At 44.5% G+C, this 27,021-nt stretch overlaps 1 protein-coding gene across 20 annotated transcripts in view; it reads left to right on the top strand.

Moving 5' to 3' along the window:
* The window catches only part of EPB41L2 (erythrocyte membrane protein band 4.1 like 2), a 1,020,488-nt gene that overhangs the window by 86,672 nt on the left and 906,795 nt on the right, over nucleotides 1-27,021 (top strand). For 16 of the 20 annotated variants that reach the window (XM_069234854.1, XM_069234865.1, XM_069234873.1 and 13 more), the window contains one exon: nucleotides 1,850-1,941. The exons of the other annotated variants lie outside the window; for them this stretch is intronic. The gene's annotated coding sequence lies outside the window, so the exon portion shown is untranslated. The remainder of the gene's footprint in view (nucleotides 1-1,849; nucleotides 1,942-27,021) is intronic. 20 annotated transcript variants of the gene reach the window in all.

Here is a 27,021-nt window from a genome sequence, read left to right as displayed (position 1 = left end):
GGCTGCAGTAAGTAAACTTTTGCAAGGCTGCAGTAATGCCACCCACCCCTAGAGGGAGTGTCATTAAGACTGCAATTAATACTAGTCACCCCTAGAGGAAGCTTCACACAAACATTCAGTAACACAGCAATAATCATAAACTCTTACCTGGAGCGTGGTGACTTCCCTGTCACCCAAACATATGCAACCAAAACAAACATTGTATAGTACTTACCAGTGAATAAAAGTTCCTATAAATAGTAGACTCTGATCACAAAATTAAAAAAGAATTCATGAAATGTACTGAAATCTGTAATTTTTGGTCCTCCATATAAATCAGCTTTGGTAAATAATTATTCCTATGGAGAGCAAGCACATGTGGCTAAAATAGCAAAAGTGCATAGGCAAATTCATATACTAAAGCCACATCCCATCGGCTTCATGTAGGTCATTCTTTACAAGACTGCAGTAAGGTCATTCTCCCTTAGAGGGAACTTCAAAAGGCTCCAGTAAGAAAGCTTTCCAAAGCTGCAGTAATGCCACTCACGCCTACATGGATTGTCAACATCGCTACATTAACACCACTCACCCCAGGAGGAAGCTTTACAAGGCTGCATCAACACTGCTTGCCCCTAAAGGGAGAGTACAGAAATAATCATAGACTCCCACACAAACGGCGTAAGACTTTCACATCACCAGAACACAAACAGCCTAAGTAAACTATTTTATTGTGTTCCACATACCACTAAATAAAGTTCCTATAAATAGCAATTGGTGACTACAAACTAAAACAAAAAATCAAGAAATGTTTTTTTAATTTGTACTAACTTTTTTGAACCAGCTTTGGCAAATAATGCTGTGGAAAACAAACACAACTGATCTGGTTAAAACAGCAAAATTGTGTATGCAAATGTATATACTAAAGCTACACCCCCTCAGCTTGGTCCAGGTCATTTGAAGCAGTTGCTCTTGATTGGAGCTGGGCCTCTATTAATGAGTGGAACTGCAGCTTTATAAAAATGTTTTAGTGCTTTTGCATTTGGCTAGGAACTGGCATGTGTAACTGCAGCTTCATGAAAGCGTCTCAGTACATTTCCATTCCAATTTTGAAGGACACCTAGAGAATTTCAGTGCTTTCGCATTTGACTTGTGAGGGAGTAATAACGTGTGGAACTACAAATTCACAAAAGAATATCAATGCATTTGCATTTGACATTAGGGACATTTAGTAACTAGTGGATCTGCAGATTCTTATAAGAATTTCAAAGCTTTTGCATTTGACTCTTAAAGGGACCCCAAGTAAGTATCAGTGGAACTGCAGCTTAGTTAAAGAATTTCAATGCTTTTGCATTTGACCTAGTAACAGCTAGCGGAAATGCACCTTCATGAAAGAATATCAAAGCTTTATTTGAGTAGCAAAAGGGATATGTACATCTTTATGTTGAAGCCACACACACTTTGTGAATGAAATTTTAAGCAGTTGCAAGGTGGCGCTAGGCAAAGGAAGGGCTTCAGTGAGATTTACTTAGCCAGCAAAGCTCCTTGCGTGGCTCTGCGTGGCTTAGTAAATCTGGAATACCACAAGGCAGTGCAAGTGGCTGCCCTGCGTTACCCTGCAGTGAGAAAGAATTCCATGGGTGGAACATGGGTATTCCCACATATTCACTAATGGATTTTGGAGTAGTCCTCGATTTACTAAGACTAGTAAAAGCTGGGAATGCATCAAAATTCTCCTCCTTCCCAGGTGACTCATAACTAGGAGAATGCAGTTGGAAAAGACATCTAGTAATTTCTTGAGGTATCTGCAGCTATGTGAAAGGCCAGACAGATTGGCTTTGTCAATGTTTGTTTCATCTTTGTCTTTCTTTAGTTAATCAAGAATAAAATCCAAGGGAGTGAGATTCGAGCATCAAAGTTCCACAGTTATCTGGCACAGTTTCCTCGGTGTAAGACTTGAAGTGGGTAAGTCACAGTTCTCTCAATTGGCAATGTTCTGTAATCTTTATAAGGTATAATAATTTGTTATTTTATATGGTACATGAATACATTCATGTATATTTGTGTTTGACCTTTGTGAATGGAGGTGCACAACTTGAATACTGCCTTAATTTACACCCGGGCAGCCCTTGATGACATACAGAGATTTAGCCTACAGCTTATCTGAGTATGTTTGTTGGCAATGTAAAGATTGTTGTTTGTCCCAACCTGCGCTCTGTGATTTACAGTGTCGATTATTTCATTACCGGACCGCTGTTGCAAACCCTCCTTGTTAGAATTCATGTGGATATGTACAGAGATGAGGCTCGAGCTGTAAAAATGTCAGTAGAGCTCACCCACGATTTATGGCCATACGGATATACTTTGAGGACATCAAGAGGTTGAATTTCACAGCCGAATCAGTGTGGTACTGCTATTCACCCATTTATTCCATTCATGCTTTTGAAACAACAGTGCCTCGTGCGCGCTCTCTAGAACAATACTATTAAAAATGTTTTAAAAAGCAAGCTCATTCCTAAGTTTTGGCCAAGAGCAGTGGCCACCAAGACGTGTTTCAGGTCAAGCTGCTGCTTACGGGCTGGTACCAGAGCCCAGTGGAGGAAGGCTCAAGTATCGGGGGCTGTTGGTCCTGTACTGATCATCTGTGTCGACAGTATTTTGAGAGTAAAGGTTCAGGAGGAGGCTCTGTGGCACAGCAGAGAACAGGTTTGGGCGGGAGGGTCGGTGCTTTGTGCCACATTTGGCGAGTGTCATTCCTAGCTTAACGGGTCCATGACCACCTGGGAGCTTCGAGGCGAATAACGAATTGAATACCACTGTGAGACTAACCTTACCATTTTCAAACACAGCTATTTACTAGGAAATAAACGTTGAGGAATCTAGCTCGGTGAGGTAGTACGGCTGACAAGCATCTGCTAAATGACAGCTGTCTCTTATCCTTATAGATCAGTGTGAATGAATGGGCAATGAGTGAAAATATGTCTAAGCTGCACAGCTACTATGCTACTGTCCCAGTGCTAAGACAGACTGCCAAAAAAGAACATCTTCCACCCTACAGTTTAAACAATTGAGATTTTAGTTGCTTCCGAAAAACGGTTTAATCATGAATACAACCGGGTTGGAAGGGAAGCTCATTCCAGTGCTTAATTGCCAAAACAGAGCAGGCCGGACCACCCCGCTTCTTACTTTTGGTGTGGGGGATAACCAACAGCCGGGGAGACTGTGCGTGTAGGGTTCTTCGTGGGCGATATTCATAGCGCCTGGTGGACAGGTATTAATTAATGGGCAGCCTTGTAACAGGCTTGGTGCGCGAATGTCCAGGCTTTAAAAGTGATCTTTTTTGCACCGGTACCCAAATCAGTTGCTTAGGATGGTGTGATACTGGGACACTTCGGGGACTTTAAGCAAAAGTCGAATTGCCGTATTTTGCACAGTTTGCAGCCCTGGTATTACGTAGTTCAGACTCCCCAGTATGAGCCCAGTATAATGAGGTTGACAGCAGTTCTGTGAAAAGGTCAATATTAAACACTAGTTGAAGGCTTAAAACAGTAAAACTTGCTGAGAAAGTAAAAGGTAATTCTACTGATAACTGTATATTACAATTTCAGCTCTCGCAAACAAAGAATTAAGAGCTATCTAGTCACCGGTGAAGTTGAGTATGTCATTCTCCCAATATGAATCATTTACTGCTTTTTCATTTGAAGCTCTTTAAAACTTAATAAAGACCAATGTCTGTTGATTTTTATACTTTATTTTTAATGTGCCAGGCCTTCTAACACTATTGGGCAGAATGTTTTTTTATTTGAGTCTAAATAGCTAAAGCAACCATCATGACTTCCTTAAAAACTGACAATGAGGTGCTGCTCAGTCAGACTCTTGATGGTAAAACAGTGGGTGCATGCTTTTTCACCAGAATGAGGGGGGACTCTAAAGTGCTTAATTGTCCTTACTGGTAGATTCACACTTGGTGGGTTACTTAAAATTGTTACTTCTGTGACAATCCTAGCTGCATATCCTGTCTGATAGACTTCAGGGTACTAGGGATCGACTCACTTGAAGACATTCGCCACGCCTGTTCCTGCTTCCTTGCCCCCCTCTTACCCCATCTCAACCTGCAGTCCCCCCCCCCCCCCCCCTGTTTTCTTCGCTTCTCTCTGTCCCCATGTTCGTTATTGTCTCCTTTCACAAGTTTTACTACTTTTATAGCTATTGACGGTAGTCAATACCAGGGCCCTCTCCAAAATCTCTTTACTTTACCCTGTGTTCCTACATCATAGTTTTCACCCTTTTCTATTGTAGTGCCTCTCCCATGAATGAAGTAGCCTAAACCCCCAGTAAGATGAGGGAACACCCTCTGGGATTGTGCAGGTGCAAAATGTGTTTTTGCGTGATCTGGATTACAGAAGGACCCGTACAAGGGGCTGTGTCCTCGTTTGTAATACTAAAGTGCGTTGGGTGCACTAATAATGGGCACAAATGCCCCTCGCGCTTTGGAACACTTTCTTACATGTCGTACATGGTAGTACACTTTTGTATGTATTTTGCGGAATCTGGTGTATTTAGACGACCATTTAATCGAATGCTGTCCCTGTTGCATCTTTTATCACCGTACCCGGAGGCCGTTTATTATCTGGTAATAGATGAGCTTGTATTTGAAATATTGAAGCAATCATACAAAAAGAAATCAAAATGTTTTTGTTATTTTGAGAACATATATTTTAAGAGATGCACATAATTTAGTAACATTTTTACAGCATTCGGGTCATCCGGCATGAAATACTGCAGTTACTTCAGTGATACATTTCTGGTTCTTATTTAGTTATTTTTTGCTGGTAACGTCGTTAAACTATTAGCTTCATTATAGTGATAACTGAGACATGACTGCTGTTTGCAGATTTTGTAACTTCTTTCGTATAGGTACGTCTTCCGAACCTTAAGTTGTTGAAAAGGAAAGCAGACCGATTAGCATGTTTCAAATTTGTGAAAGTAGCAATGGTTTCAAAATGTACAGCCCAGTACACAATCTTGAAATAACATTACGTCTGCCGGGCTGTTATAGTCATTATGGTCAATTCCATTTCCTAATGTAAACGAAACGAGTACGGGATCTCACAACATTATGCACTGAGAAGACCAATTCTAGCACTTGAAAGTCTGCTCATCCTGTGCTTGGTCAACTGTTTCTTCTTGTCAAAGTCGTTAGTATTTTTATACCGCTGTTTTGGATCTACGGAATAAATCTGAACGAACATGATTTCTAGATTTTTAATGCTGTACTTATTTCTTAAAAATTGTCAAAAAAATCTTTAATACTAAAAACGTCTGGAAGGACCATATCGTGAATGCGTACGCTCCCACAGGGCTAATGTTCTTAATACATGATCGCACTGCCTAAATAAGTCTCATGCGCTGTCGGGAGGAAGACGCACAATCTGTTATTCCTTCAAATGGGTAATCTTAACTACTATTAAACAGCAAGAAGTCGTTCAGTTCATATTGGGCGCCATGACAATTGTCTGCCCAACTACTGCTTTTGTTATTGTTACTAATGTTGTTATTACCAGTTGCAGTGTGTTTTACGGAGGTTAGCATCAATCGTCTGCCTTTTCAGCAAAACATGGGAGGGAAAGAGGCCTCTGCGCCTGATGAGTTATAAATGGCCTCCAAAACCACAGCTGTGATTCTCTGCCTTCGTGCCTTCCTGCAGTATTAAAACCCTCCCCCAAAACATATCTTTTAAGGTGCCCAGGCGTTTACCTTTATTTTTGTGATCCGTTTGAGGTTAGGCATTACCCAGCACTTTCTGAGTTTACTTAGCAGCCCCTGTCCCCTCGGCGCTGAGCACAGTGCCGACGGGGGCAGCCTGCAGGGCAAGGGGAGAAAGCACGGCATGGTAACCAAGAAAAGCACATTATGTAATGTATTCTCATCTTACGCTGTGTTATGTCAGTTTATTTAGCACCAGTACCACAATATGACTGGTTCAGTTTGCGTTTCCGTAAGAACGCCGTTTGGCAAGCCTTTGTGGAACTTTCCAAAAAAGTGCTTTTATTTGCCTATTGTCTTCATGGAGTTTTTGAGGTGATCTGCCAAGCGGGGACCAAGGGAAAAGGGGAATGCCAAAACTCAAAATCCCAAATCATTTTCTACAGACTTTTTAGTGAACATTACCGCAAAAATTGCTGCAGTGAATTACACCAAATTTACATGAAGCTAGATCATGGTCCACAAAGTTTGCTTTTTGTTATCTGGTGTAAATCCGTTTAGCAGGTTTAGAGAAATAATGATCCGATATATTTGTATATCTGGATGGTTGAGTTCGATGCAATCCTGTGTGACTCCCACAGGATCGCAGCATTAACCCCCCCCCCAAAAAAAAAATAAAAAAAAATAAAAACAAAACAGTGGTCATCATTCTTTTTTTAAATTTTTTTATTTTTTAATTTAAATTATTGGACTCCCTGGGTGAGCCAGTCCCTGGGGATCTTTAGCCCTCCTCCCTAAGCCGCTCCTGGCCTCAGGAACCCCAACCCGTGGGCCAAAATAACACTTAAAGGGGAGGGTGGCATGCAGCCCCCTCCCCGTGACTCTATTGGGCCCTGGGGTTGCCATCCCCTTGGGGCCGATTTAATAAATATTGGGGAGGGTGCATGCAGCTCACGTTCCCGAGCCACCATTGGGTATCGGTGAGTAAAAAAATAAAAAAATGTTGTTCCAGTCCTGGCAGGAGCAAAGGAAAGGTGCCAGCTCATGCCAGCACCCTGTATGGTGCTGTCTGTAGAGCCAGTGGGGGCATTGGGGGTTCCCCCTGCGACCAGCTAACATAGTGTTTTGCAGGTGCCCTGGGAGGGCACCAGGGCACCCACTCAAGGGCCTGGGGTGTGGAATCTCCAGGGCACCATTGCCTCAGAGAGGCAACCACCTCTACCCTAGGGGATCTGCCTCCTGGGAACCAAAGTGGTTCGGCGAGGGAGGTCACAAGCCCCCTTTACTTATTAAAGAGGAAGGCTCCAGAGGATGAAGTTTCTGGGAGCGTAAAGGCTCGGGGAAGGGGGCCTTCCTCCTCAATTTTTTTATTTTTATTTTTATTTTTTAAAAAGGGAGGGGGTCTTGGGCACCGGGTCACCAAAATTCACAATAAATGAGTGGCATGAGCCTCTCATTTATTATTTGCTCCTCTTTTAGGAGTGCCTCATAATGCTGTGGAAGGGATTTTTTTGTTTCCTAAACTTTTCAGCTTGCTGGTACCCCTAGGATAGGGAGGGTCCTCACCAAGCATTTTTTAATGTTGTGGGGGAACTGCAGGAAGTGAAGTAGTCCTCCATTAACATTAAGAAATACATAAAAACAGTACATCTCCTGGGTCATTAAAACCATGACCTCAGGAGAGCTTACCATAAACCACCAACTCGCCAGAAAGTACAAGTAAGTCCTAAAAATAGCGCGACCATAGGGAGTAGTCGAGTAGATTTTTCAAACCTTGTGTAAAAGTGAATTAATTGGTGTATGAATGAGTCTGTGTTTTTTCTTTCCATTTTTTTCATACATGTGAATAATTCACGAAACATTTGCGAATTTTAGCTAATACTGCACATGGTGACAAAAAATTATTTTAAACCTATAATTTCCCCCTAAAACACACCTATATCACACCCTTGGGGTTGGGGACCTTCACCCTGACCGCTTATGCCACTTTCAGTATGGATTTTCACCCCCAGGGACCGTGTCCTGTGAAATAAAATGGCAGCCCCAACTTTCTAGTCAGATTGCGGCCAGCCAATTGCAACGCTTCTTTTTGAATGTGTATTCACGAAACTTTTCGCGAAATACTCGTGAAGTCATCGTGGCCAGAGATATGCAAATTTATTTTCCCTTTTAGTATGTCCAAAACTGCCGAACAGATTTACACCAAATAAGCGAAACAGTAATCGCATACCGAAAGCTAGCTTTCTGCCAAATTTGGTGTAATTCCGTACTGAGGTTCGGGCTGTAGACATGTCTAAAGGTCTTATGGGAATTAACATGGGAAACACAAAGTTTTTGCAGCCGCCCCTCTGTTCTCAGCTCCCGCTTGATGGATCATCCCAAAACTTCATATGCACAACAATAATCACGGGCACAGTTTTTTGGGAACATTTCGTGAAGATTCGTTAAAAGGTGCCAAAGATACAGGCAAGTCAAAAAAGTCAAAAAACGTTTTTTCTATGGAAACGTGGTCCTAACTATAACTGCCTATTGTCGACCGCCTCTAGGATATATATGTGGAAAGATATATATGTGTATGTGTGTATATATATATATATATATATGTGTGTGTGTGTGTATATAAATGTATGTGTGTGTGTGTGTATATATATATATATATATATATATATATATATATACACACACACACACACACACACACACACACACACACACACACACACACACACCTAGTGCCAAAGAGATAGGCAAGTCAAAAAACGCTTTTTCTATGGTAACATAGTCCTAAGTATAGCACATAATTTCCATTTCGCTCCAGGGAGGTTTTTGTCCCCGGGGCAGCGGGAGGGGGTCCGGAAACCACCGCCCCCCTCCCTCATTATTATACAAATGTCCCAGGGACTTGGCCCACCCGGGGGATTATTAAACACGAAGCACTGGAGCCCGTGCTTCATTTTTTGTTTTTTTTTGTCCTTTATTTTATTTTTTAAAGGATCCACCAAGACTCTGGCAGTAAAATAAATAAAAAAATAAACTTTTTAGCCTGGGGGGGGGGGGGGGGGTTCCTTTGGAACCCCACCAGCAGAGCTAAGGGTTCAGAGTATTCATACCCTAGCCCCTTCTCTTTATTTTTCTTAATTTTTTACTTTTTTTCTGGGACTCCGTTGAACCTGAGTCCCAAGATAGCTGACAACACCTCTATGGCTTCTGTTTTTGAAGTGTGTGAGCCAATCAGATCTCAGCATAAGATCAAGAGAGGTGGCGAATCCTTTGCGTCCCTAGATATACAAATTTGTTTTCATCTTAATTTATCAAAAACTACTGAAAGGAATTATACAAAAACAAAAAAGCACTCTTTCTGGACCAGGGCCTACCTTTCTGACACATTTGTTTGAATTCCGTTTACTAGTTTCGGCACTATTTCTGTTCAAAATCCTCATGGAAAAATGAATGGGGAAAATGTGTTTTGGGACCACCCTTTTTTTCTTGCCCTACCCACCTGCCATCTCTCGGACCCCCCCCTGCCCAGACAGAACAACGGAAACTTTCCAGACATCAGCTGACCTGACTCACAAATATATTTGGAAAGTTTTGTTAGGATTCGTCAACCGGCGCCAAAGATATAGGCAAGTAATACGTTTTTTCCATAAAAATTAGGTTCTAACTAGAACTCCGTAGTGGCAACTTCCACTATGGTGTGTATATATATGTGTATGTATGTATGTGTATATATATATATATATATATATATATATATATATATATATATATATATATATATATATATCCACACATATATATATTGTAGGAAAGTACCATCTTGCCTGGCATGTTACCCCCATTTTTACCTATATGTATGTTTGTTTTTGCCTGCGTCACTGGGATCCGGCTAGCCAGGACCCCAGTACTCATAAAGTGTGCCCTGTATGTGTTCCCTGTGTGGTGCCTAACTGTATCACTGCAGCTCTGCTAACCTGGACCTCAGTATGTATGCTCTCTCCGCTTTTAAAATTGTCACTGCAGGCTAGTGACTAATTTTACCAATTCTCATTGGCACACTGGAACACCCTTATAATTCCCTAGTATGTGGTACCCAGGTACCCAGGGTATTGGGGTTCCAGGAGATCCCTATGGGCTGCAGCATTTCTTTTGCCACCCATAGGGAGCTCAGACAATTCTTACACAGGACTGCCACTGCAGCCTGAGTGAAATGACGTCCACGTTATTTCACAGCCATTTTACACTGCACTTAAGTAACTTAGAAGTCACCTATATGTCTAAACCTCACTTAGTGAAGGTTAGGTGCAAAGTTACTTAGTGTGAGGGCACCCTGGCACTAGCCAAGTTGCCCCCACATTGTTCAGGGCAAATTCCCCGGACTTTGTGAGTGCCATTACACGCGTGAACTACATATGGTAACTCCGAACATGGCCATGTAACATGTCTAGGATCATGGAATTGTCACCCCAATACCATTCTGGTTTTGGGGGGACAATTCCATGCATCCCCGGGGCTCCAGCATAGAGCCCGGGTACTGCCAAACTAGCTCTCTGGGGTTTTCTCTGCAGCTACTGCTGCTGCCAACCCTCAGACACGTTTCTGCCCCCCTGGGGCCTGGGCAGCCTAGTCCCAGAAAGGCAGAACAAAGGATTTCCTCTGAGAGAGGGTGTTACACCCTCTCCCTTTGGAAATAGGTGTTAAAGGCCTGAGAGGAGTAGCCTCTCCTGGCCTCTGGAAATGCTTTGAAGGGCACAGATGGTGCCCTCCTTTCATAAGCCAGTCTACACTGGTTCGGGGATCCCCCCCAGCCCTGCTCTGGCGCGAAACCGGACAAAGGAAAGGGGAGTGACCACTCCCCTGACCAGCACCTCCCCAGGGGAGGTGCCCAGATCTCCTCCAGTGTGTCCCAGACCTCTGCCATCTTGAATGCAGAGGTGTGAGGGCACAATGGAGACCTCTGAGTGGCCAGTGCCAGCAGGTGACGTCAGAGACCCATCCTGATAGGTGCTTACCTCTCTCTGTAGCCAATCCTCCTCTGAGGGCTATTTAGGGTCTCTCCTGTGGGTTTCTCATCAGATAAGGAATGCAAGAACTCACCAGAGTTCCTCTGCACTTCCCTCTTTGACTTCCGCCAAGGATCGACCGCTGACTGCTCCAGGACGCCTGCAAAAACTATAACAAAGTAGCAAGAAGACTACCAGCAACATTGTAGCGCCTCATCCTGCCGGCTTTCTCGACTGTTTCCTAGTGGTGCATGCTCTGAGGGCTGTCTGCCTTCACCCTGCACTGGAAGCCAAGAAGAAATCTCCTGTGGGTCGACGGAATCTTCCCCCTGCTAACGCAGGCACCAAACTTCTGCATCACCGGTCCTCTGGGTCCCCTCTCATCTTGACGAGCGTGGTCCCTGGAACACAGGATCCAAGTGTCCCCGACATCCAGTGGCCCTTCTGTCCAAATTTGGTGGAGGTAAGTCCTTGCCTCCCTACGCCAGACAGTAATCCTGTGCACTGCGTGAACTGCAGCTGCTAGGGCTTCTGTGCACTTTTGCAAGACTTCCTTCGTGCACAGCACCGCCCAGGTCCCCAGCACTCCGTCCTGCATTGCCCAACTCGCTGAGTTGGACTCCGACATCGTGGGACCCCCTTTTGTTGTGCTGAGACGACCGCCGTGCTCAGATCTTCTGAACACCAGTTCAGGTGCTTCTGCTGGTGCTGCCTGCTTCTGCTTGGGCTCTCTGTGTTGCTGAGCGCCCCCTCTGCCTCCTCCTTCAAGGGTCGACCTCCTGGTCCTTCCTGGGCCCTGGCATCACCCAAAACCTTCAACCGCGACTCTTGCAACTAGCAAGGCTTGTTTGCGGTCTTTCTGCGTGGAAACAACTCTGCATCCTCCAGCACGCCTTGGGACATCTTCTGACCAAAGGAGCAATTCCTGGCACCTTCCGTTGTTGCAGAATCTTAGGCTTCTTCCACCCGGAGGCAGCCCCTTTTGCACCTTCATCCGGGGTTTAGTGGGCTCCTGCCCCCCCGGACACTTGCGTGACTCTTGGACTTGGTCCCCTTCCTTTACAGGTCCTCAGGTCCAGGAATCCGTCTTCAGTGCTTTGCAGTCAGTTGTTGTCTTTGCAGAATCCCCTATCTCAACTATACTGTCTTTCTGGGGTAGTAGGGTAAGTTTACTCCTACTTTTCAGCATCTTGGCGTGGGGTATCTTGGACACCCTTAGTGTTTTCTTACACTCCCAGTGACCCTCTACACACTACACTAGGCCTGGGGTCCATTCGTGGTTCGCATTCCACTTTTGGAGTATATGGTTTGTGTTGCCCCTAGGCCTATTGTTTCCTATTGCATTCTATTGTGTTCTACAGTATTTGCACTACTTTGCTAACTGTTTACTTACCTGATTTTGATTTGTGTGTATATTTTGTGTATTTTACTTACCTCCTAAGGGAGTATATCCTCTGAGATACTTTTGGCATATTGTCACTAAAATAAAGTACCTTTTTTTTTTTTATTAACTCCTGAGTATTGTGTTTCTTATGATATAGTGCTAATTGATATAAGTGGTATAGTAGGAGCTTTGCATGTCTCCTATTTCAGCTTAAGCTGCTCTGCTATAGCTACCTCTGTCAGCCTAAGCTGCTAGAACACTACTAACCTACCAATAAGGGATAACTGGACCTGACACAAGGTGTAAGTACCACTTGGTACCCACTATAAGCGAGGCCAGCCTCCTACATATATATATATATATTTGTGTGTATATATAGCTATATTGCCTACTGACATTCGCCAGTAGGTAGTTATAGTTAGGACAAAGTTTCCATAGGAAAAGCATTTTTTCTTTTGGTGCTGTTTGACGAATGTTTGACATTTTCAGAATTAGTATGATGCTCACTTCAGCTGCTGTGGGTGATAAGTGAATCAGGGGCAGAGAAAAAGGGGGATCCCAAAACACTTTTTCCCCATGCAATTGCCCATAGGGATTGTGAACACTAGTACAGCCTGAATGACTAGACGAAATTACACCCAGTTTATCAGAAAGGTAGCTCTTGGTCCACAAAGAGCCCTTTCTGTCATTTGATGTAAATTAGTTCAGTAGTTTTCGAGTTATTAAAAGAAAACCACATTTGTATATCTTGAGGCTCAAACCCTTCATGAATCCAACCAAGCTCATGCAGAGATCTGATTGGCTGCCAACATTTCAGCCAGAAATACTGGCAGCCATTTTGGGACCCAAACTCAGTTGAGTCCCAAACAAGAAGATAAAAAAAGAAAAGGGGGCAGAATAGGAATACCCTGACCACCTAGCCTTGGACACCGCCAGGGCAAAAAAGCATTTAATTATTAGTTTTTTTGCCAAAGATCGGTGAATCTGGTGTGGGGGAAAAAAAACCCTGTCTCCCGCCCTTGTCTGTAATAAGGCCCCCGGGTGGTCCAAGTCCTGGGGGCATGTAGGAGTTGTATTGAAAAGGCTCTTTGGAGCTCCAGAAACCCCCACCTCCCAGGGGCTTTTGGAAATTATTGGAGGGGGAACTCACAGACCCTCCTCTAGTGAGGCCTGGGGACTACTACCTCCCCAGGGCTTGATTATTTATTTATTTTTAAATGGAGGAGGGATTTCGTAACTCCTCCTCCCCCCTTGAGCTGTTTGAATCCCCAGGTATCACCACATCCCGGTCTATATTAAAACTTTTAAGGGGGGGGGGGTGGGCACATGGACCCCCGGCCCCTTGGGACTACCATCTACCCATGACCTATAAAATAACTAAAACTGGGTGGGGGTGGCGCTGCCCCTCTACCAGGTAATATATTGCCTCAGGAACCACTACCTCTCCTGGGCGTCGGCCTGTGTAAACTAAAGGAGGGGGAGCCTGGAGCCAATAATGGTCCTGGGGACAGTCCACCCCCCCTTGGGCCAGCTCGTGCAATCTTCTGAGGTGCCCACTTTCGGGAGATAGCAGTTAGCATTAGCTTGGCAGGAGCTTTGACTGGTCCCACCATGCAAGAGCAAACACTAACTCCGCACCCGGCAAGCAGGAGCTGCTAAACTGCTCCCGCTCGCTGGGAGTGGAGTTCTCATCTGTTTCCCTGCTCACTGTCAGGGAAATAGATGAAAGGATTGCTCCTGCACGCAGGGAACTTCATATCTTGCAGCTCCCTACATGCGGGACTAATGCCGGCTCCCGCAGGAGTCTGGGCGCTAGCTGAGACGGTTGGGGCATTTAGGTTCTGCCCCCAGTCTCCATCATTGTACACTGGTTCCCCTGAGTGGGGCCAGGCCTTTCAAGTACAAGTAGGCGGGCCTCACGGGATGGGGTCCCCAGGGCCAAAATAGGTCCGGGAAGGGGGTCACAAGGCCCCCTCCCGTAATAATGTTTGGCCAGGGTTATGCGGTCCCCGGGGCCAGAATTGTAGCAAGGAGGGTGGGCTGTGTGGACCAACCTCCTCCACCTTTTAGGTATTGGCCAGGCCTCAGGGATGTCGTCCCTAGGCCAAAATAGGCCCAGGGAGGGCAGAGTGGAGGGGTCAGAATCGGCCCTCAGAGGAGGGTCACATTGCCCCCTCTCTCTTTCAATTTTTGGCTGTTGCCCCGGGGGATGGTGGCCCTGGTGCCCAAATAAAACAGGTGGGGGTCTCTTTGGAGGGTGGGGCGCAGGGTCTGGCTGCAGGCGATGTGAGGTGTGTGATTGGATGCTTATAGGGGGTTGGCCACAGGCCTTTGGCTGTGTGCAGTAGTGGTTGCATTAACGTAAAGTAATTAAATATTACTTAATGTTAAAAAAAAAAAAAAAAAAATTCTCTGGAAAGAAACAAAGATTTCAGGGACGTTATAGTTAGGTTCACATTTTACTTGCAGAAATTCAGCAGTTATAATTATGGTTATCTCAAGTAACTATAACTTGTGCCATAGGGGACCTATAGCTCGCGCCCTCGCCATGCACTGCTAATTAGCCCAGATATTACATCACTGATGAAATATTTTGTAACATTTGCAGTAAATTATTGATGAGATAACTGTGCCTGGCGGGGATTCTAGATCACTGTGTGGAGACAATAACCGAGAAATAATGGGTATTTGAGAGCATCAGGTTGTGCTGTGCGGGAATCTCACTGTTATTTAATGTGCTCTGTGTCTTTTGTGCTGCTAAAGGAGAGAGCAATGGCAGTAGTATATGTGGGTAATGCATGTGTATGCCGGTCTGCAGGTTCACATTCATGTCTTCAATTCTTTTTTGTGTTTAGGTGTTAGGTTCAAGCAGCTCCTGGACAGTCTTTAAAATTGCTTCTTATTCTCAAGCATAATTTAACATGTTGCTGAGCATTCATTAAGGTATGCTGGTTTCTCTTTTACCTCTTTCTCAGGATGCCCTGAGACACCACATTTGTGTAAACGGACAATGCTCTCAGCAGGTAGCATCACTGAGGATAGCCCCAAGCAGGAGCACCTATTGCATCCTCTTGCGAAACCAAAGGCCTTATGGAATTTCTGAAGGTAGCCCACTCGTCCCATTCCCACTTTAGTATTTGGGTTTCCTCCTGCCATCCTAGCAATGCAGACAATATGCTTCCACTTTCTCCTCACCCCATCCTGTACCAGAGGCATACAATTGGACCTTTCATCCTTCATGTGTTTCGTCTCTCACAGTGCAGCCTATTCTACATCATGTGCATGTTTTTCTTAGTCTATATTATTGTATTTATGAAAATTACTTACACTTAATCTCGAAGATCACAACCTGGGGTCGAGGCCAAACATGGCCGTGTGGATGTGATCCATAAGGGCTTTGCATCAGACTCTGCAGACCTAGGGATTCTTGGCCTGCTAGCCCATCCAGTTCACCACCTTCCCAGCCGTTTTAACTACAGCACAGCACTAGGCTTTCCCCCACGGCCTCTTCGTTGGGACAGTGTCATGGTGGCACTCGTTGTGCTGCAGCGGGACAAGGTTGATTGTGCGAGGCCCCCCCACGCGGGCATCTCACCCGAGACTAGGGGACACTGCAGGAGATGGGACTGCTGGGATTGAGCAGGCACCTCCGATCAGGCCGTTCCTGACCTCAACATGGTGACTGGCATGCTGCGGTCCCCAGTCACAATGGCAGAGGAGAAGTAAGTGTACTCTAGTGTGCGCAGAGCGGTGAGCTGCTAATGTAACCCATTCAGCCCTAGCACTCTACTTGCACGAAGAGAGCAACCTCCCGGCACCTACTTGATATATCATTTATCGCACCCCTGCGCTGCTTACCCTCTGGTCTGCTTGTCTGTTGCTCCCTCGTCTGGTGGGGGGCCCTGGGAGGCAGAGGACATGAGCTGGTGGCCACTCCTGGGGTGGCCACCGAGGGGACTTAAGGGGAGCTCACCCCAGTCGCCCTTGGGACGAGCGGGCCCTAATTCACCTCTCCCGGTGATCAACCCCAGTGCCTGAACCTCTACGCCACATGCAGTGAACCCCTTCTTGGCACCATGTCTCTCCACGAGCTCCTAATTGCCACATGGCAGTCCTGAGTTCCATTGCTGGCAGCCAAGATACCGCCTTCTACTTAAAGGTGACTGCTGCCTCTTGAGACGAGGGCTTGACTTGTCCTTGCCATCTGCCTTCCTGACCCGCTCTACTGGACCAGGCCCCACTGGCCCCCGGCATTGACGGTGGTCTGCGCTCCTCCTTTTCCCAGAGGGTTCTCTAAGCTGGTTCCTTCTCTGACTGCCAGCCAGGACCCCCCTCCTTAGTAGAGATTGGCACCAAGCTACTGGTAGCCTATATGCCACCAAAGAGGACACAGACGAGCAGGGTGTCAAGTTACTTCTCCAAACCACCTTTAAAAAACTTGAGAGAATCTCCCCGCTCCGATGAGACCATGACCTTTACGTAAGACGACCACTTGTCCTCTCTCCACATATTTAAGAAGGAACTCAGGGAGGTACTGAGAGCTTACTTAACCTCCTCTCTGGAGACTCTTAAGAGCAGACATCAGCTCCAGGCTTTCCTCACTTCAGGCCAATGTGGACTTTGTGGGATCACGCACAGTCGATCTTGAAGCAAAATTCCAGGACTTAGGCCAGAGAGTGATCCCCACTGGCAGCTGAGACAGACCTCATGAGCATGCAAATGCCAACAGCCCTTGTCAAGTATGAAGACCTCGAAAACTGCTCCAAATAGATCATCTGAAACTGAGGTCTGGAGGAGGGAGTGAAGGGACTGGACCTGGAGGCATTTGTTGTGGGCCTGTTCTTGGAACTTCTAGGAGAAGACCACGCAAGAGAGAAACTGGAGAGAGTCCATAGGGTAGGGCCACAGGCACCTGGAGAGGGGAAATGCTTTAGGGATGTTCTTGCTAAGCTACTCTTCAAGACTAAAGAACTGAATATTCAGAAGGCCTAAAGGCGTGACTCAGTTGCCTTCCAGGGTGCCACATGCTTCCTTTTTCAGGACATGGTTGAAGAGATCGGCAGCTCCTGGGTTAACCGTACGCTTGTGGGAGTTGCCACATTGATTGCTAGAGGTAGGACTCCTACAGTGACCTGTCCCTGACAGAATGGAGAGCAGGGGTGGACTTGTGGGCTCAACTCCAAAAGCCTATTTATACTGCACAAGGCTGTCCACAGAAGTGCCATAAAATATGGGGTGAGGCTGCGGGGAATGGGGTGGGTGGGCATATGATTTGGGAATGTGATTTGTCTATTGGTTGGTTATAATGTGAAGGTGAGATGCGGCTGCAATTGTACTTTACTTGGTGGATTCCAAAAACTATGAAATATTTAGTTATAAAAAATATATATTCTGCACCATTTCAGGTTTACAAGATTGGCAATAAGTATTTTATTAAAGAAGGAAAGTGGTGGATTATCAGCAGGGTCCCTAAATTGGGACCTGAGGCTCTTTGGTCTTCAAATATGACATCAGTTTGCTATCCCCATGTGAGAGATTGGCAGGGTCTCAACACCTGGATGACAGTATCGTCTAGGAAAGGCAAGGGGACAAGACGTCCTGTAGGGCTTTTATGCCGATGGTACTCACCCAAGAAGTTATTTTCCTTTGCAAGGAACAAATGCAGTACAAGTTACCTATGGTGGCGGGCTACTAAACAATCTCTGGTAGATAGTTTCTGCTGGCAAAGCACACTTCAGCCAGACTCAAGACAATAGAACCTTGTGAGTAAGAAAGCAGAGTTATTTTGGCTGCACTTTTCTCAGATGTACAGGGCCTCTGTGTATGGAAATGCTGCTTAGGCACTTGGCCTGCCTTCATATAATAGTACAAACAGAAAGGACAGTGTTCGCTCTGTACCTTTACTAATAAAGAGTTGGACATTTAAGGGGCAGTATACAAATGGATGTAAGCGTAAGTTAGAGTACTCTTGTAGTAATACATTCTTCACTCCTAAATGCTTTTTTGAATCGTTTCTTTAGAAAGCTAAAGGGGAGCTATTTCATAACATGAAAGAGAAACATGATTTCTGCCAAAGTTTCTGCCTAGGGCAGATGCAGACAGCTCTCTCTTAGGGGTGTGTCATGTGTATGTTACATATTCCATATTTCACACTCTATTATGGCTGCCATAGGTGGGAGAGGTTTTGTTTGGTCTTGTTTTGGTTGGTAGCTTTTGCTATTCCTTTACACTCTATGTACTTTGGAACTTCAGCACCTAGGTGGATGTCTCTATCGAAAATCTGGTGAAGTTGTGATGGATGCCATTGGGCCAGCCGCACCAGAATAATTGGTCAGTCAGCCATCCACACGATAAATTTAATCTGATATTTTTCTAGTCAATGTTAATTTATGGTCTTCGTATTACAAGGTCACTTTGGAGAGGTGGACGCAACAACCGCAGGTCTGTCAGAAGACATAAACCTCAGTCTGCATCACCGAGTCTCATAGAGGTGGAAGCGGTTAACATGATTCACTAAAACCTGTTGGGCCGAGCACAGATACTGCCACCACAGCTATACAGACTGATAATTTGGTAGGCTCATCAGTCATCAAAGAGACACTGCTTCTTGTCTGCCCAGCTTTCCATTTGTATTCCCCTCTTTATTCTGAGAGCAAAAAGTGATAAATTAAATTTGTGACTGTACTTCAGCTACTGCTAACTACTCTATGCAGCATTTAACTCCATTTATTTAGCTGACTGTGCACATACAGATATGGGACGCATCCCCAATAGGCACTGTTAAGCCCAAATTGTTAGGTCACGCCCCACCTCTGCAAGGAAACAAGAGCAATTGAGATATGGTTTGGCCTATTCAGTGTGCTTGACTCTCTTGCACAGCGAGCCATAAAACCGATGTCAGTCTGTGGAAGTCCCACTTAGGGTGGCTCACTGTGAACAACAAAAAAGTGATGAGTGGAATGTTTGGATAAATCTCAGATACTGAGAATTACTTTGGGGTGCATTGAGGCCCATCATTTTTATAAAACTGTCCCATGTCAGACACGAACCAGCTATATACAAATTAGCGTTAGTCTTTGTATTCTGTGTAAGAAGGTGGCCCTGTTAAAAATAATGTTTACAAAAAACAATCTGCATTCATTCTTGGCTGCCATGAAAGTTGCTTTGATATTTATGGTCTATTCCTGAACATAAGCACAGGTTGGAGCCAGAGATCTAGGAATCTAAATTGAGGACTAGAGAAGACAGATGTCACTGGGACAAGTCAGATTTTATTTAATCCAAGTGCACACCACACACCTGCCAACAGAAAGAAAAATATAAAGTTTTTCTATGCTGCCAGTTCTGTATCCTATTATCAGCATAAAGAACAACTTTGGAGCACAGTGTATACAGGGGCGTAACTTAGTAATGTTTGGGGGGGGGTGCAAGTCTGAGATTTCCCAACAAGGAACATGGTGTACTCAACTTGAAAGAATAGGGCGGGCTGGAGCCACTGATGGTGGTAATGGATGGGGTTAGGCCATTATGGGTATTTGAAAAAGTAAGACCTGTCAGTCTAGGGCAAGATAGTTACAAATATGTTGTTCACACTAATTCAGTTCCCATAACTAGCATCAGCAGACCAAGGTTAGGGCAAGCAGTAAGAGCAGGCATTATAGTAGCCCAGGCCCTGCAGCAGGTCATAGTTGGTTGAAAAGAGGGCTGGGGAAGGTAGGGCTAGGTGAAAGATGCAATATTCATGCTGCGGAATGCTTAGCAGTGTGTAAGGACATGTGGAACCCAGAATTCCAGGAAAGAACATTTTGAAACTACTTATACCATTAAACCCTTGTACAAAGTCCTTTGCGCTTTTATAGGAAACAAATAAACTGATAGCACTAATTTAAACATATGACGATTCGTGCAGAAGGGAATTGCAGTTAGTTTAATTCTGCTGAGATGTTCAGTTGTCCATTGCTTGCTTCAGGTAGTTGTTTTGTGCCACCTTTTCTAATTATGTGACTTTGATTCCAGTGTAAATGGCATTGGTTTAATTGAACGTTTGCACAATTGATGTGTAGTCTGATGATTTGTCAGTATAACTTGAAAAGATCTACCACAGAAAGAACAGAAAGATGTAGAAAGGAATTATGTCTAATGTGTACTGTAGTTGTAGGGTGATGTGCAGGTTTGGATTAAGATAAATGTACTAATAATCCAGCACACACTGAACCTTCTGGATGGTTTGTAGTTCATGACTGACTCTGGAGTTGTCTCCTCACCCACTCGCATGTGACAGGACACCATACTGCAATGACATGAAGGGTGATAACAAATGAAAGGTTAACAGGAACCAGGATAGGTCAAGAAGATGATAGCAGACACCTAATCAAAGTCATAGAACACGGAAAGAGAGTACTGGGAGTATTGCTATCCCACACCACCTCCCAAGAGAAATCTATATAACCACTAAGGGTGTGGGTAGTAGGGGTTGAGGATGGAGCTGGATCAGTGTTCCCTCAATAAGTGGTATCAATTTGGTCGCTTTGAAATACGAAACGGAGAAAGCATGAATGGAGAGTGTCTCAGGAACGTAGAGCTGTGTTGTCCTGGGGGGGGGAAGGCAGAGGGGGGAGTTCCCTTACGGACTAGGTGGTCTCACACACATAATAGTGTCTTGCTTCATCATTTGACCACCTAGCCCCACCCAAAGTCAACACCACCACCACCACCTACTCCATTGTTGATGATTAGGGTCATTTACGTAGATGGGGAACGGTTGCACACGGATATCTGTAACAAAAGCATTAACCCATTAGGATATCTTACCAGGCTATAAATGTGAGATCTAACATTACAAGCATACAAGCAATACTTTGGTGCAGATACATTAACAATCCAAGGTATTTCAGGAGGATTGACGCTGCGACCATTGGTGTGGCCAGAATTTGCATGCCAAGTTGGACAAAAAATAAATCATGAATATCATAAAAATATAGTATTTTTCACTTTGAAATATACTGATAAAGCAGCTGATACAAGATGAAAATAATCTGAAATTATTTTAGAGTTGGCTTGACTATTCCTAAATATTTTGAAATCAAAGAGAGGCAACATTGAATAACTGCTGTTTTAGGTACTATTTCCTACCCTTCCTTAATCTTGGAATGCACAGACATTGTCAGTGTTTTTCGCTGAGATAGATGGCAAACCTTTCTGCAGCTCTTCAAAGATGAAGTTACCCACTGGATGCTCACAATCATGGTTAGAACCCACATCCAGATGCACCCTCATTGCGCTAACAGGCAGGTAGACAACGCTGAGTGTGATTATTGTGTCTGAAACACAATCTTCATCACAACCTTGCCTCTCTCTCAGCAAAGGCAAGGCACGCAATGAGCAGTACGAGTGCCTCTCACAGACAATGTTCCCTAAAATGTTTTTTTTCTGTTTGCAGGAGTAAAGGATTTCTGAGCAATGCAGCCAAGACTGCGTGCGCTGAAAGCATGCAACAACTCACTGTGCAAGTGATAGCTGTGTGTGAACTACTGAAGTCAGTAGGTTTTGCCACTTCAAATCAAATGTAAAAGGTTCATTTTAACTCCCTTTTAGTTGCACGTAATAATCAGTTTTTAAGTCAGACGTATTCTGCACTAACGTGATCATACCAGTATCCCATGACATTGATTCCACTCAGCCGGTTCCTTTGAAATAAATCATGTGGCCTGTAGGGCCTCGAAAGAGGTCACTTATCAATAGTTGTCCATCACTACTGACCATTGTTTCCTTCAGAGGGTTGAGTAAGGCATGCCCTTCCAGGACACACCCTTTCCCTTTAAGCATTACCTCCATCCCCTGGAAGGACCATGCATTCACTCTATCACAATGTATTTGTTTTTACTTTGGCACTGTCAAACTTAGAGTTGTACGAGCCACTGGAGGCTTGAGAGAGATGCCTTTCTCTGGCGGCCCGTGAGGTCCTCTTGGAACCTCAAGAACTGAAGCAAGCTGAGCTTTCATGTGGCTTTTGTCTGCCATCCACATGCCAAGCTCATTCTCCAAGAATTAAAGACAGACATTAACCTTTGATATAGAACAGGAGAGAGAATGAGAAATCCATCTAGTGCAGGAATTTCACAATGTGAACCAAAAAAAAACCTGAGATCAATCTTTGCTCCCACCAACTGACCAAATAGTATGATCATAGGCAAATTTTCTCATTTCACTGTGCTTCATCGGATCTTCAGAAGACTTCAAAGGGCGCTCTTTGATTCAGCGAGAGGTCACTCGAAAGGGCCTGGGCACGTCAGGAAGGAGAGACTCATCAATATTAAATACTTTATCTCGATCACATAGATCTTTAAAAAGTACATCTCACAAAGTTGTACATAAAAAATAAAGAAGCATCCAAAAAAAAAACAAGCATAATTTAAGAATAAAAATAATATTAACACTGAACTGCCTTTCTACAAAGAAGTCAGCAGATTACCCAGTTAACATGACACAACAGCGACTAAAACAAGGTTGAGGACCCCACCCATACATAAATATTTAAGAAACAAAGGGCCTAACGCCTAAAACGTGGATATCGCTAAATATAATGATAAAACATCACATAATATTAAGTGAGGGAAATCACACAATGCACTTAGAGCGTTCGATCAGGACGGCCATCAAAAATGTTGCTCTACCAAATACCACAACTCTCCTTGTATCAGCGCTTCAAGATGGTGTGTGGTGCCAATACACCTACATAAAGGGACTATCCACACAGACCTCTAAATGTTTTGTAATATGGGCAAAAGAATAATAAATGTACCAGGGATTCGGGTCCTCCCTTACATACTAGAAACTGATCATTAAAAGAGACTTGAGTTCGCCATTTACTGCAGAACATTTTATTAGGGCATGTCCTGTATCTAAATTGAAGAGACAGTTTCCACCCCGTAACTGGAACAATCTCATGAATAGTGTATTCATATTGAGGATAGGGTTTGAAATCTATGAACCCTAGGGTAAGCGATCCCTATGATTTGGTCACACTTTCTACCAAAATAAATTCCAAATAGATTTCTTCAATCCTAACTCTAGATACTGGGACAGCTCAAGAGTGTCCTGAAGGGCCACGACCAAGGAATTTTGTTAACACTTTGGGACTAGATAAGATCCATGAGTCCCACACGATAGAGGACAAGTGCCTCTGTAGACCACACCCCATGCCAGAACATTAAAAACCTTCTCTCTTTTATGTGCAATATTCCTTTGAGCCATATCTTGAAAAGCTGAGGTTAGAGGGGTGCTCGCCCGGAGATTGAGTAGAGATCTTATTAAGCAGTGCTGAATCACAGAGAAACTATCAGTATTTCTGCATCCTCACAATTCTGCTCCATACTTAACTGATCCTAAAGCCTTGTTGTTATAGATTTCAAGTGCTGGGGCCACTTTTCTTGACACTCTACTTCTGTGAAACCTTGTTATATTTGAAGTTTTCTAAATAAGAAGTAAATGTCTTTTCTCAAGATGTGAATCCCAGCGCAAATTTGGGGCAAGCCGTTCACCTAGATAATCAAAGGTTGAGACTAATTTGATAGGGTTCCCCCCAACATGAATACATCTCTTGGGAGGCTTCAAAACCCCATTAGAGAGAACCATATACTTTGAATCATTTAGCTCCCGCCCTCACTCATCACAGAAGGAATTAAAATCATTCAATAACTGTGGGAGCCCTTTGGGAGACTTAGACAACAAAAGGTATCAGTGAGGAGAGGGTCTGGAGCCCTTCTCCCCCCGACTTTATGAGCGTTGCACCCATCTCTATCAAGATGTCCCACAACCCCATTCATGAATAACGAAAACAGGTTAGGGCTAAAACCCACTTCTGTCCGAACTCCACACTTGAGCTTAAAGGGCTCTCTGTTAGTTGCCTCTCCTCTCCCCAACTGACCTGGGCTATATTATCTGCATGAACTTTCCTCAAAATATCCAATACATTTATGGGGATTCTCATCTCAGCCAACACCTTCCTGAGTTTACACCTAGGCACCAAATCAAAAGCTATTCGCAAATCCCCAAACCCTACAAACAATTTTCCCCCATTTATTATCACCTCTTTCCAAGGGATACAAATAAAACAGAAAACCTGATCCAGGTTACTAATGTTCGTGCTAAACCACGCCTGAAAATCACACAGGATATTTTCTTCTGTAATCCACTCCTGGAGAGGCTCCAATATTTGTTTGCAAAATATTTTTCTGTAATGAATCTATTAGGCTAATAGGCCAGTAGCTTCCAGGGTGGGCCCTATCCCCCTTCTTGAAGATTGGTAGGCTCTACGCCAGCTTCCAAGAAGCTGGAATCTCTATGCCCAAAAGCATGGCATTAGACAAGAGATTAATATAAGCACCACACACTTCTGGATCTTCAATATATGGGTCATTGGGGATCCTATCCAGACCTGGAGCTCCAGCTGGAATACATGTACTAATTGCTGTCTAAGTTTCCTTGGGGGAAAATAGAAAGGCATGTGGCTTACTGGATATGGCCTTTTCCAAAAGGCTAGAATCGTCCTTGTCCTCACCACTTCTGCATGTATACAGTCCACCAAAGTGGTTCACCCACTCATGAGGTTGGACAAAAAATTCAAGGGCAAACTCAACGCTGCTTTCTTCCAAAAGGACTTATCTTTTTCTACCAGACCTGTATGAAGGGTGGACCACAAAAAGCTCTCCCATTGCCTCTTGGCTTGATGAAATGTCAGCCTATACCTTGCCCTGCACCTCACCAGATCCTCAAGTGAATTAGATTTTGCTGCAGCTAGGAGCTCGATCTTCACCTTCCTACATTCCTGGTTGTACCATACTGCTTCCTTGGGCAACTTCCTCCCAAACAGTTTGACTTGGCTCAAGGTGTCCCTGATCTGCAAGTATAGTACATCATGCATTTCTTAATGTTCTCCTTTCCTCAAGAAGCAAGAAAAGAGGACAGTAAATCTACCTTCTTTGTTGCTTTACACTTAACAGTTTCAAGGGCCACAGGGTTTGTTCCACCCAGTCCCATTTTATAGTCCTTAAATTATTGGCTTGGGATAATACTCCAAGATCCTTGAAACCCTTGCAACATCTTCCAGCCCTGGGAGTATCACGTATAATTAAGCTTAAAGCATTGTGGTCGCTATCTGTTCTTTTGGCCACTTCCATATTGTGAATCACAGCATGTTCCGAGCCCTTAACATAAGAGTATAATTCAATCTTCAGTGTCTCTGCAGCAAGGCTTCTTAGTGCTTTTATTTCAATGTCTTCTCACAGCAATTAGGTGTTTTCAGTGTAAATTTATTTATTTATTTGCAGTAGAGTTTGTACGGGAAACATCAGGCCATCTATTATGTCTCTATGGACAAAGCATACCTTCACCATATCGTAGGTCTTCTCTGAAGTAGTTATCTTTCCAGCTTAAGCAATATCACCCATTATAATAGAATAACAGTGTCTTGTCTCCCTAAACCAATGAGTGAACTTGCTTTTAAGTAAGCCATGCTCTTCTCTTGCAGCAGTGGCTTACTTAGGTACCAGTGTGAGCACAATTACAGCCCCCCCCCCCCCCCCCAATGATCGGTTGAACAGTTCTTGTGCTGTGAAGTTCACCCTCATCTATTTCCGCCTCTTCTTTCAGTCCCTCTTCCCAGACCTCTGCCCTGTAGAGCACTTTAGAAGAGGCCTGTCCCTTGTCCAGATTGTGGTGATAGGGCAAAGAGCGTCAGGGGTGAGGGGCAAGGCAGGAACAGGGAAGACCGTTGTCTAAGAATTGGCTGGCATACATGCACTGCTGGGCAGGGTAGGGGGGCAGCCTGCTGGCCATTTTCATGTAGAGACCCCTCACATCTGTCAATGAATACCTTGGCTTGGCAGGCTGTGCTCAAGTCCTGGTCTTTTCCTACCCTTTCATCCAAACCCTCAACCAATTTTTTTTAAGCCTTTTTCCTCATCCCTAAAGCCCTCGCTTATACCCCTTAAGTTTTGAAACGGGGATAAAATTTCCTCTTTGTGGACGTCCAACAGTGCCACACTTTGCCCCTTTTCTCGATTGTCATCTACAGATAGGACATCATACCTATTGCAGCACTCAAGCTGTTCAACCACCTGTGCGTCTAGAGCCTGCTCAGGAGCACAAAGGTGCAACTCTTGCCTCCCGAACTGCCAATGCCCGCACCAGTGCGAGTGCTCTGGTGAGATTTGGTGAACATTTGGGGAATACGCTTGGCAGTTTTAATTTTTGCAGAGCCTCAGGTGAGTTTGTAATTGTAGCCTTTGGGGCATTGGGAATGGGGGATGGTTGAGGGTTAGCAATATCTTGGCATTCAGATAACAAAGTATCTATCCTATCCATAACACTGTTACTAATATCCACTAAAGTCAGCTTTTTAGCACTGGAGTTCCCCAAGCCCCCGTCCTGAGTCCTCCTTTTGCCCATTGTAACAAAAAAAGCTGTTTGATACCCACAATACTGCAAGGTGAGGTAATTTCTTAGGGTCCCAGAAGTGGACCAGCATGGGGCGTGGTTTCTCCAACCATTGCAACGATATCATTGGAAGGGGTGCTCAATCCATTTGTTAAATCGGAGTCAGTACAGAGCAAGATAGTGCAATGGCGTACAATGAGGCAGACTGGAACATTCCTTTTAAGGGAAGGATATAATTGGAAGCCAAAAAAAATTAAAAGTACATTTTGAACCAGTGATGTGATGTTTTTCACAAGAGTAGCAGGGGCACTTTACTGTAGGACCAAGGGGGGTGGACCTGCCCTGCCTCCTCCTGTCACTGACTGCACATGATGCCCCTGCCCTTTGCCAGGGCTTTTCCCTGGTGCGACCCCCACATGTCCCACAAAGGGGGACTCTCTGCGACTTAAGTAGCACAAATGTGATGTAGTTGTGAGGCCTAGAGGGGATTCTGGCAAAGCAGTCCCCAGCGTTCAG

The sequence above is a fragment of the Pleurodeles waltl genome, chromosome 5 (genome assembly GCF_031143425.1).
Source record: "Pleurodeles waltl isolate 20211129_DDA chromosome 5, aPleWal1.hap1.20221129, whole genome shotgun sequence".
In the NCBI taxonomy this organism is placed as follows: Eukaryota; Metazoa; Chordata; class Amphibia; order Caudata; family Salamandridae; genus Pleurodeles; species Pleurodeles waltl.
This window is presented reverse-complemented; position numbering and strand designations above follow the sequence as displayed.